The sequence below is a fragment of the Temnothorax nylanderi genome, unplaced genomic scaffold, assembly GCF_030848795.1.
Source record: "Temnothorax nylanderi isolate EJ_2023f unplaced genomic scaffold, tnyl_v1.0 TNYL_tig0084_pilon, whole genome shotgun sequence".
NCBI classification, from domain to species: domain Eukaryota; kingdom Metazoa; phylum Arthropoda; class Insecta; order Hymenoptera; family Formicidae; genus Temnothorax; species Temnothorax nylanderi.
In genome coordinates this window covers 399,889-411,683 of record NW_027249146.1, presented here as the reverse complement: position 1 = coordinate 411,683, position 11,795 = coordinate 399,889, and the positions used below count along the sequence as shown (strand labels likewise).

The window sequence follows — 11,795 nt, the reverse complement described above, 5'->3', positions numbered from 1 at the left end:
TTTAGGCACGTGTATGTCTAAAAGATGTTTTGAAGATATCTTTATGACGCCTTTCAGACAAGCGTGCTATCTGGGTCTCTCTCTTTGTCTCTCCCTCGTTTCCCGCATCTTCCGGAAACGAAGCTCGCGCGACGAATACGTTCAACGCGCAACCGCGATCGTCGGAATCGCGGAATCCCGGAGATATCTTCGCCGACGAGCTTTTCAATGAAACGTCGCGCGACCGTCGACGTCACGTCTGCGTCTCGCTACGGCAGACCCGCGCGTCTTCGCCGTCATCTCCACCAGGAGGCCGGGTGCGAGCGATCTCGGGAATTCACGTCGGCGTTTCCGGCCAGCGTCGAGTTCCGCGCACCGTTGGCCCTTTGAATTGTCGCGCGCCGCGGATCGGCGCGCGCACGCGCGCTCGCGCCCCCGCGAAAGTCCCTAGGCGGCGCGCGCACGCCGCAACAGCTGATCGCCGTGCGCAGCGTCGACGCAACAGCTGTCGTTCGGATGATTGTCAAAATTTAGAGCCGTCGCCGCCGTCACCGCCGTCTCCGTCGCTACTCGCCCGGCCCCCCTGCTCGGCAAATTTAGTCGCGAGAGGGGAGAGGGAAGGACAGGAAGCGAGCGAATGAATCACTTTTTCGGGTGTTCTCAAAGAAAGATCGGATAAGGAACGTAGAATGGCATGTAAATAGCGTTATCTATTTCTCCGTCTCTCCCTATCGCTCTTTTTCCTTCTCTGTGTCTCTCTCTCTCGCTCCCGTCGGAGTATCTGTTATTTACGCTTTCGATGAGAACAAAGCTGAGAATAGATATCCGAGGAAATTGGCTTCGGGCGAAACAGATTAGGCTTAGGAGAGCTCTCGTCGCGCTGACACGAGGCATCGATGGTAGATCGATAATCTCGTGTGACGAAAGGATTGTGTAAGTATATATATATATATATAAGATATACGTCACGCGTCCACGCATTATATGTGTCTTTATTGTTTCAGGATAAAGAGCAAGGTTCGAGATTAATGGACGCTGTCGCTTGGCCGTTGTGCGCGCTAGGCGTAATATATTTAAAAATAAAAGGGTAAAAATATATCGTTGACAAAAAAACACAGTATTTTTATGCTTTTTAACGTAGATCAATTATCAATGATGATAGTGACGATAGCGATGGGACAGTTCGTCATGCGACTCGTTTTATTCCCTTTAAGCTCTACTACGTTTCCTTTTAATTCATAATTAAAGAAATAACATGATATTTCACAGAAAATATATCTTAAGATTCTGGGGTTCTCAACGTTCAAGTTTACGTTATAGTGCACTCTGATAATATCATCACGATAGCGGACGTGTCAAAATAAAAAAAAATCCCTGCTAATCACGCAAATGAAATGACAACTTTTGTCATCCGCTGAATTATTCCAACGCGATACGGCTATAAATAAGAGAATATATCAGTTTTTGTGCCACGTGCTTATTTTCTACATACACACACACACACACACACACCGACAATAATGTGCAATGCGGCCATGAATATGAATAAATACGCTACGCGTTTTCTTTTTCTTGGACATCTTCCTTCGAGCGCGATATAATTCCGTCCGTACGTATTTACGTTCTGTTTACCACATATGTGTAGATAGCGAGGCACGAACTATACGACAAACATTTAAGCTTGGTTCCACTCCGTAATAATTACGCTTCGGCCGATTGTCATTCGCGATAACAGGCATATTTATATTTAACTACTTCCATTGTTGATAATATTCATTTCGTCATAATTGCAGCCGCGTTTTGAACGGAAATAATTATGTTTGCTTCAGCTTAAAACGCGTTGTGTTTTTTTTTTATGCACAAACGTGCATGCATGCAAGCGGAAAAATATAAATTTTTCTGACGAGGCGAGAAATGATTTTCATTGAAACGATTTAATACGTTCGAGAACGAATTTTTAGTTATTTCTTTGTCTCGTAATATTTAATACTTTTGAGAAAATATATATATGTATAATTTGTCAAAGTGTTGCTAGAATTTTTGTGCGACGGTCGATAAGGTGGAAATTCCCGCTCACTTTTTGATCGACTGCACTTCGGATCAGTCATTTGAATCGCTCGAATTGTTTGTGGCGCCCCGCGCGGGAAGACTAGGAACTGTCTGGATTCAAATCGCGGGTAGCAAGTACGACAGTCGGGTTCAAAGCCGGTCTTAAATAAATATCGGGGGGATCTTGGTAGTCATCCCGTCGTCTATTTGCCGTGGATTTGCATCCGGATTAGAATGAATGAGGTATACGTTGGTATGCGTTCCCCGGGGGAACAGGGATTTCCTTTCCGCGCGTACAAATAAATCGCGAGCCTATCTCTGCGAAACTGATCACCCTGGGAAAGTCATTTTCTCGGAGGTTGCACGAACTCAGTTGTAGTTATTCGATCGCGTTACACGATGAATCGTCATTCCCGCTTTGGCGACAGCCTATTTCGCGAAAGAGGCACGCGACGTTAGCGTAGACAAACGGATATAGTTTATTTGAAATATTACTGTTTTTACAGATTATACTACTTGGTGGAACTGTGCCGTTCATCACAGCGGAATTTTGACGAAATCGTGATGGTGTCGTGGCGGTCCCGCAGCGAAGGAACGAAGGTTGAATCGCAGAACTTCGACGATTCGGTGAGTCGTGCGATTTTAAAGTAATAATTAATGATAAAGAGGATGAGAAATCTGTTAACATGTTTACCTTCGATTTTGGAGTTTGTTTACTCCTTTATGACAATTTCCCATAATTACGTTTTCTATGAAAAAGAAACATCTTTAGATTTTAATTTATTATATCTGTTGTGATATGATTGATGTTAATGTCTAATATCAAAAACAGGAATGAATGTAACGTTTCTTTTCGCCCTTGACAATTTTTATATTTTGTATATTTATCTACATATATATAGATAGTATTTTTACATTCATTATCAGAAGTGAAAGGAAAATTAATATATATATTTCAAATTGCATATAAAATAACATCTCTCTCTCATTTATTATTTTTTATATTCTTTAAATTAATGACAAAGCAATTTTTTTTATACTAAATGAAAACAGTTTCCTTTATTTCGTAAATCCAGGATGAATTAAAATGTAATTTAAAAATAGTTACAAACGTAAATCTAAAATATTAAAATTTGTAATAATATATTTGTGATTATTGTAAATTTTTGAGATTTGCAGTTTGCCTAACCTATTACTAGATTGCTCCTTTTTTTTCGGCGATCCGATATAGACAGCGAATGCGCTGCAAGTTACGTGTCTTTCTTGTCGAATATTGCGAAATTTAATTTACGTGTTACCCTTTGTGTATACACTCTTCTTCCCTGTCCTCCCCGTACGATGTAAACTCATATAAAAGTCAATCTCTGGCAGCCGTTGTCTCATAGCGATCGGGCGCTATGATCTGCATGCCTTTGATCCGGCTGGATGATTTTTTGGCCTTCCGAGCGACTCGAACAAAGTTCTTTATCAGATTTCTTTAAGTTCGCTCGAAAGTTTACCTGTAATAATCTTCGTCGTCTACCAATATTCCTTTTTATAGGAGAACGGCATTTTTAAATTAAAATCCTAATAATTCGCAATAACTTTACATCAAATTTTCTGCTGCCACGATACTTTTAATTACGTCGCGTTTTAATTATTTCATATCTTTATTGTTTCTCTAAAAATATTTTCGCGCGTTTTTATGTCGTATTTTTACCTGAACTAATCTTATATTGCGCGTTTGACGCCTTCAGTCCTACTTTTTTTTTGTCGTACCTACTCACAAACAGTATATAGCTCACACTGTGAGGATACTGCTAACTTGCTCTAACTTGCTTACGAAATAGATGACTTTTACTTCGTCTAATCCTTTAGGAAAACATCGTTCTAGGTGGGCAATGACGGGCCGAAATCCTTTTCACCGTCGATTAGATTTGTCTTTATTCGTGATACGAGAAGCGAAACGGGGGAACGGCGCGGCGCCGAAAGAGATTTGAGATCAAAAGCTCATGGAGGGTAAAGCACGTGGCTGATGTGCGAACAACAATACTATAACTCATTTACGCAATTCTGATTGGCTTAAGACACGCGGCGTCCTTCCCCCTTTTGATTTACGAGCACGTCTCGTCCGTCTCGTTGCCAGTCTCCGGCTAGTCTCTTCTGAGATTTATCCCGCCACGACGATAATCAAGTTTGGCCTCGATAACCAAATTGCATTTTTACTCACGAGATATATACGGTACCCGAGATTTCTCACAACTATTCAGGGCTATTCCTTGGTAAAAGTTCTAGTAAAACAAGTAGTGTTGAATTAAACATTTTACATCTAACAACCTTCAGGAATTAAGTTTCAAAAAGCTGCGAATAGATAAGAAAATCTTAATTCTTCCCCTCCTTTAACTGTAAGTAAATTATTCTTTATTTTAAAAAAAGTTTCTGAATAAGTTTCGCTCTTAGAATTTTAACTTAAGACGAGCCTCAAATTATGCACATATTTAATAATATGAAAAAATTGGTCTCTTCAGCTGAATTTTCGTCGAGAAAAAATTCGCTCCAAGTTGTTCTCGTATATATATGTATATATATATATATATATATATATATATATATCTATATATATATATGAAAAGAAGCGTACGGCGAAACTGGGATACCCAGTATGTACGAGGATATATAGTTCGGGATGAGGGACAAAAGGAATGATAAATTATAATCATGACTTTGTCAGATTTCCCGAGAGAAGTTAGCCGTAAAAAGTGATTTTACCGTCCTACGCGAACATTTTCCTCTTCATTTCAAGAGTAATTCGATGTCAGAGAAAAGGATATGGAAGGATATGGAGAAACTTACTTTGGCAATCAAAAGTATTTTTACGTACGCTTTTTTCAGTTTAAATTGAATTCGGTAAATAAAAATTTCGAATTAATTTCATGTACAATATTAAATATTTCATATTCTATATTATATTATATTATGTCTAAGACTTGTTCACGTGATTTCGCTCCCCGCATTCGCGTCAGCTCTCGCGCATTCCCGTATACACGCACAAATAAAGGCACTAAGCTTGCGGAAATGAATACGTTCATTAAGAACAGAATATAGCGCAGCTGAATTAAATACGTCTGTATGGTTCGATGACTCGACTTGAAATCTTCATAGCGTCCGTTTATCAACGACAACGTCGTCCCGGAGAGAATGCTTCGCGATTTCTCTTTAAAAGCAGCTCGATTCAGCTTGATTCAGCTCGATTTAGCTCGATTTAGCACGAACCTAAGGATCGATTAAATTATATTATACTTTATGCGTTTGAGAATCGTGATAGAGATTTATTGGCAAATATTACCAAATAATCTAATGAAATGTAGTAGAGTTTTAAATGAAAATTGTGTTTGTCATGCCTTTGACAATCATCAGATTTAATTAAAATCGACCTTTTACATGGTACTTAATCGTTTGGTCGTAACGCGCGTTAAATGATATTGATTTCAATTATTATTCAATTAAAATTATTCGATGATATTAAATTTTAACTCTTAATTAAATTGTGATTTATACGGTTAATGATTTAATTGTATGAATATTAATGCTTTGCTTTTTTTAAATAGTTTGAATCAAAACAATCATTTTTTAGCGATTTTTTATTTGTCAATTTAACATTAAGTGATACCAAACTAAAATTCTAAATCATTATATAATGTGTTTGGTTTTTCTGAAGCTATGCACGATTTTTTTTGTAACCGCGTACGATTCTTCTGAAACCGCGTGCAGTTGAAGTTGCGTGCGGTTTTTTTAAAACCGTGAAGTATTTTTTAAGAATTTTTTGAACCGTGCAATTTTTTAAAGACCCACCTATATAGAAACCGTGGGCGGCTTTTTTAAGACCACCTATAAAAACGCGTAAAAAGCACCGGCATTTTTTTTAAAACCGGCGTAGAGAACTGTCTAGTTATTACTTCCTATTTTTATTCTAGATTAATAATTGGAATTTTTGTTATTAATAATTAACTAGCTATCTTAATTAAGGTGATTACAACTCCGTATTTATAGTACGAACGCTCCTGATATGAAGCTTCCCGCATTTTGTTTACACGCGTTTGTTGGCTTGTTATAACACGAGAGGCAAGAAGCAGATAGTATAATAGGCGTGCTTTGTTCTAAATTGTCTAGAATTCATGTCAGAATGCATAGTTCATGATAATAAAAATAATTTGTGAAAGAATTCTATTTATGACGTATCAAAATTATAAATAGAATTCTATCGTCAAGTTCGATGTGAATTACAAATCGTCTAAAGCAGGCTTTATAGTTTCTCGTCTCCACGTTATACTTTTCCTCTCTTGAGGGAAAATGGGAAATTTATGCGGTTTCGTAGAAATGCGCAAGTTTGGCACAATCCGAGATTTAGCGTTAATCAACTTTAACAGACGTCTTCGTGAACTAATAAAGTCATTCTGGACCGCTAGCACAAGCGAGCGCGTTCTTTGTACTTATCTCGAGAACGGCGGAACTTTCCAAGATGCGGTGGTGCACTCACATCGAGAATGCACGTCTGTATCGTGTCGCGCATAATGCCCGTTTTGACACATTCCTCGAGCGGTCTCTTAAAGAGGATGCGACATGCGACATCTTCTCGTGAATTTAATTCGTTTTTGCTGGTAACTTCGCATCGAGATTTGAACGTGTTTGCATCTAAACTGAGGAAAGTCGCTTTCATAGTGAATTATACGCACAGACTGGAATTATACTTTATGAAGTAGTAAGACACCCGTCGGTTTGAACTAACGTTTACAGTCGCGGTAGATATAATTGTGGAACAAACAGTGCGCATTTTAAGTCGATTACTTCACACTCATACATTTATTTAACTAGCATGAATTGCAATCTGTCAGTGTGAATTGTAATTCTCATTCAATAGGAAGATTGCATTTGATTTAAATACAGAGAAAATCATATTTTATTGTTACATTTTTAAAACAACAAAATTATATTTGACAAAACATACATGCAGAGAATAGATATTTCTCTAGTTAAAAAATGGCTTGATAAAATATTGCATATAACTTTTGTTGACATCAAATTGTTGACATCTAATCTCTAATTATCTTCTTAATCTTCCTCTATTTGTCAAAGATAGAGATTATCAGCTTAAAATAGAAATACTTTGAAATACCATTTTCCTCTGTGATGCATAAAGAGAGCGATTTGGCACGAGATCGCGATCGAGGGTAAATTTATTTACATTAAAGTCTCTTTGATGAAACTGTGTCCCGGGCGCAAATCAAACGCTAACGAACATTCTGTTTGCTATTTTGCTATGACCTATACATCTTCCGAATTTTAAGCGAGGATTCTCATTTATTTATAGTATAGCCACATTTACGAAAGCTTTTGAATAAGATTAAGATCGCGCTACCTTTTAAAAGTTATAAATAATATAAATTAGCGAATTTCGTATTCTTCGTGCTTTCATATTCCTTTTAGAAAATCAGCCATTCGGTTTTAGTCACGAAGCGTGTGCTGCTTAATCACAGATATCCGACAGATTTTCGCCGCACAAAATATTATGTCGCATAAAAATATCTTATAGTTAATCCGCAAGTGTAACGTATCCATTTTTACATGGCTTTAAAAATTTCATCGTTCTGAATCTTCTAATTTTTATATGTTTATCGTCAAGTCATTTGTACAAACCGTTTGTGTGAAAGCACTGTTTTTGTGACTAATATCTTTATTTTTCAATAAATATCTCGGATAAACAAAAATCATAATTGCAAAATAATACAACTGATTAACCAGAGTATTATATGTAATATTATATTTTACTAATATATATCTATTATATATTTTAAATTAGATTGTCGTATGCGCGTGCATGAAGATGAATTAATTATTGCATCATTTATTATTTTCTCGGATATTTGCATCGAGAGAAATGCTCCGCATTTCGGAGTAAATCGAATTTAATTTGCGCGCATCGTTGCCTTAGGAGGGTGCAAAAGAGCATGCCTCCAGCACTATTCTCTTGGCCGGTTTGTAAACCGTTACAGACGGGTGCACGCTATCGGAAAACTATTCTATTGCTTCAAAATGCATCGTGAACTCTGTTTTCTTTTCATTTCTTGGCTGTGACAATTGCTTTTTATCGAGGCACATAACGCGATCCGGTTCGCTATATGTATAAGCTTCAACGAGCATCGCAATTATTTCTGTAATTAAGTTATATGGTCATTATCTTTAGCAGTTATTACGTATCTGGGTGTCGCTAATTTATATAAAAGGAGACAATAAAAATGTTTCGTTCCTCATTTTCCGATAACAGAACATGAAATAATGTATATTCTATATTTTCCCTTAAAGATTCCTTTTATATAAAAGCCATCCCATCGGATTACGAAATGTAGAAACACGGACTGCAATTTCCGCGATTGATATTTTTCCTCTATGTTTCACATTTCCTCCTGATAATCAACCAAAGGAATAAATACACTTACGCATCGGGATTATACGGAATAAAACATTCATATCCGGAAGCGATAGCGATGTATTCTGTACCGGAAACTACAACATTTCCTTCCTCCTGCGTTTATCTCACAAAATGGGTTTGTTCTCGTTAAATTGATATATTAACGTCAATTAGTATCAATTTATGGAGTACTGATAATGATATACTTTACTTTATATGGCATACTTTGATTTCACATTAATAATTACGGCAACAATATGTCTGTCGTTTCTCGAATACAGGATTATTTCAAAATATTAAACGTATTACACAATGGTCATCTTAATAAGTACACCTTATCCGAAGCACAATCCAGTCACCAGGGGAAAATATAAGAATTAATTATAAAACTAATTAACTACCACGAGGAAATTGTGCGTCTATTATTTATAAGAACGGATATAAAAGAGGATTGCGCAAGGTCCTTCCACGATATAGCACGGATTTATCTTCACTCATCTCGTTAATTTTCTGCAAGATCTCATTCTCACAGAAGAATCTTCTACCGCCCTGGTCTTATTACATAACTCTTCTTTGTGATAAGTCTCTCTTTGTCATAATTTATACTACCATCGGCAATCTATCGAATCCTAGGAGTGGTGCTACGCAAATAAGGGTGCTGCCAGGGACAGTAACATGGCAGGTTAATTTACTCCGCTTAAGTAATCTCGATAAGCATGACATGATCGGTTCTTCGGATAATAAGAAATATACGAGCTGTCTTTCAAAAATCCATAAAATGACAATAAGAATAAATGGCAGATCGAGAGGCGACCTCAGATTCATATTACGTTTCAATCTGTGGTTATTTATAAAATTGAAAATTTAATTTTAGTTTGGCTGACTAAGTTTTGGAACGATAGATAGTTAAAAGATTATTTTTTATTTGATGTTAATAAACTTCTAATTCGCGATTATCGATATATTTAACGTAAAGAATTAAAGAATGGCAGGAAAAAAATGTTTAATTTTTCTTAAAGCAAATTTCAGAAAATTAGATAGAGAACACTTTACTAGCGTGATACACAAAATTTCTGATATTACACACATGCTCAGAATTATAAAAACTTTCATCTTATAATTGATCAATAATTTAATTAATAATTCAAACTATTTATCACTCACGCGCAAATTTTCGGTCAAAATGCAAATAATGGTTGTTAAGATAGGTTGTTGGATAGAATCAAATACGATAATAACCAGGTACACGGCTTTTCGGATAGAGAGTAATTAGCGTAGAAATCTATGCAAATAGACAATGAATGCATATCTAATGTTGGCGTTGGAGATAGAAATTGATAGAAGCAAATGATGCAACTTCTCTTCAGCATTATTAGTATGTTTAAACATCATCAAAGATTATTAAAAAGTTACTATGCGATAAAACGAAAGTATGTTGACGATCAATATTGAGGAGACTTAAAATAATAAAATTATTATATTAAACGTAGCAAAAGCGAAACTCTATTAATTGTGCAAGTTGGTGTAACGCAATTTTTTTCATAAATTGATAAATGTTAACGAAATTTTATCACTTATATTTAAAATTTTAATTTATATTTAAAACTTATATTTAAAAAAGAGTTTTCAAGTGAAATATTAATCATTATAATATCAAGAAATATTATAAAAGGATCGGCGATTTATAAATTTACAAAAATCCCAGTTTTTTTCAATATCTACATGTTTTAAAGAATTTAAATCGAACATATTGCTCTCAATTTGAATTCGTAATTGAAATTCGTATGTCTAAATTCGAATTTTCTTTATTGCGTTCCACACGAGTAATTTCGATCTCAAGCCAAAATATAAAGCAAAAAGTAATTTCACGGGAGGATTACTGATCTCTCAGTCGAGCGTAATTCGTGATTTCGCGAAATTTAGAAATACTCAACGTTAGAGATGCGGCACCTCGATGCGGCACCTCGAATCGTATTAAATACATTGGATACAAGTGCATTCTAAATATTGTTGAACTGTCGCAATCAGTAGATTTAAAAAGATCGTCGATTACAGTTTGCGTAACACATGATGATTCCCTATAAAATTATTGCGACTAAAATAACATTTTGTCATTTGAGAAATACCATTATTTTGTAGTTTATCGTCTGAAATTATGTGCCAAAAGAAATGTTTTTCATAATTGTTTTATAAATATATTCATTATTTGCGAAGACAATTACTTTAGCGCTTTCATATAATATCACTTTATTATACATTCCCTCTACTTCGTCACACGCGCGGCGAAATAGAAATGTAACTGTCTCCATATATTTTCTGCACCTCACGTTGCTTTCTTCTGCTTTATCGAAAAGACCAACTTTGTATCAAGAGTATACTTTTACCGCACAGTTGTGAATTGCACAACTAGTGCTGGCCATCACTCTCGGCGGTTGTTTCGCCTTTTTAACCTTTCGCTTTATGTTCCTCTTGGTCCTCTAGTTAGAAGTCACGTTCGCTCGTCGTCGCTCTCTTCACTCACGGCGATCGTACTGAGTCGCCTTTGTGCACCACTTTCATTGTCCCCGCACTCGTTTAATTTGCTGTCCAGCAGGGTTGCAATTATCGTTTACGACAGAGGCAGACTTTAATTTATGACCGGAAATGACGCGATTTCCTCCCCACGCAAGAATGTTTTAAATTATTAGCAAAAAAGGAATAACCAGCGTTTGTGTTGGAGTTCAGCTATAATAAAATATGGGAATTAAGACAAATAACTCAAATTAAATATGAAATAATAATTGTAAAAATTAATAAGTAGATATTAGCAAATAATAATTAGAATATTTTAATAACTTATTGCTTAAATTAGAAATTACGTAAATAGCTTTTAACTCTTATTTAAATAATATTTATATTGATCTAATTTTTTATACACCTTTCAAACTAAACTAACTATACATAAGTCTTGATTTCGAGAAAAGAATTATGTAAATAATCTACAAATGATATGTGTACAAATTTTATGTAATGCTCAAAATTACAAAGAGCATTACTGACGGTATAATATTATTATCACTTAATATTATTAATATTATGTATCACTGTATATTTCTTAGTGATATTACTAATGAAAATTACACAGAGTAATATCCAGATATTACGGAATTAATATAATTACAATTTTTTTGTCCTCAATGATATTTGCATTTCTGATTGCTTTTCATAATTATTGTCTTTTACATTAATGATACTATGTATTTTCCTTTAATTTTTATCTTACTTGAATTGTTGCGTGATAATAGAAATGTAGTTCAGCGAGTTTAACTATGCTCTTGTATCT

The 11,795-nt window shown here is 35.4% G+C and overlaps 1 long non-coding RNA gene across 2 annotated transcripts; it reads left to right on the top strand.

Moving 5' to 3' along the window:
• Positions 1–467: 467 nt before the first annotated feature.
• On the top strand, positions 468–2,893 carry LOC139774656 (uncharacterized). 2 transcript variants are annotated; one of them, XR_011718634.1, is made up of 3 exons: positions 468–912; positions 984–1,066; positions 2,535–2,893. It is a non-coding gene; the product is annotated as an uncharacterized lncRNA (long non-coding RNA). The 2 variants fall into 2 exon arrangements; XR_011718633.1 differs by lacking the exon at positions 2,535–2,893 and having other exon boundaries at positions 984–1,556.
• Positions 2,894–11,795: the final 8,902 nt, after the last annotated feature.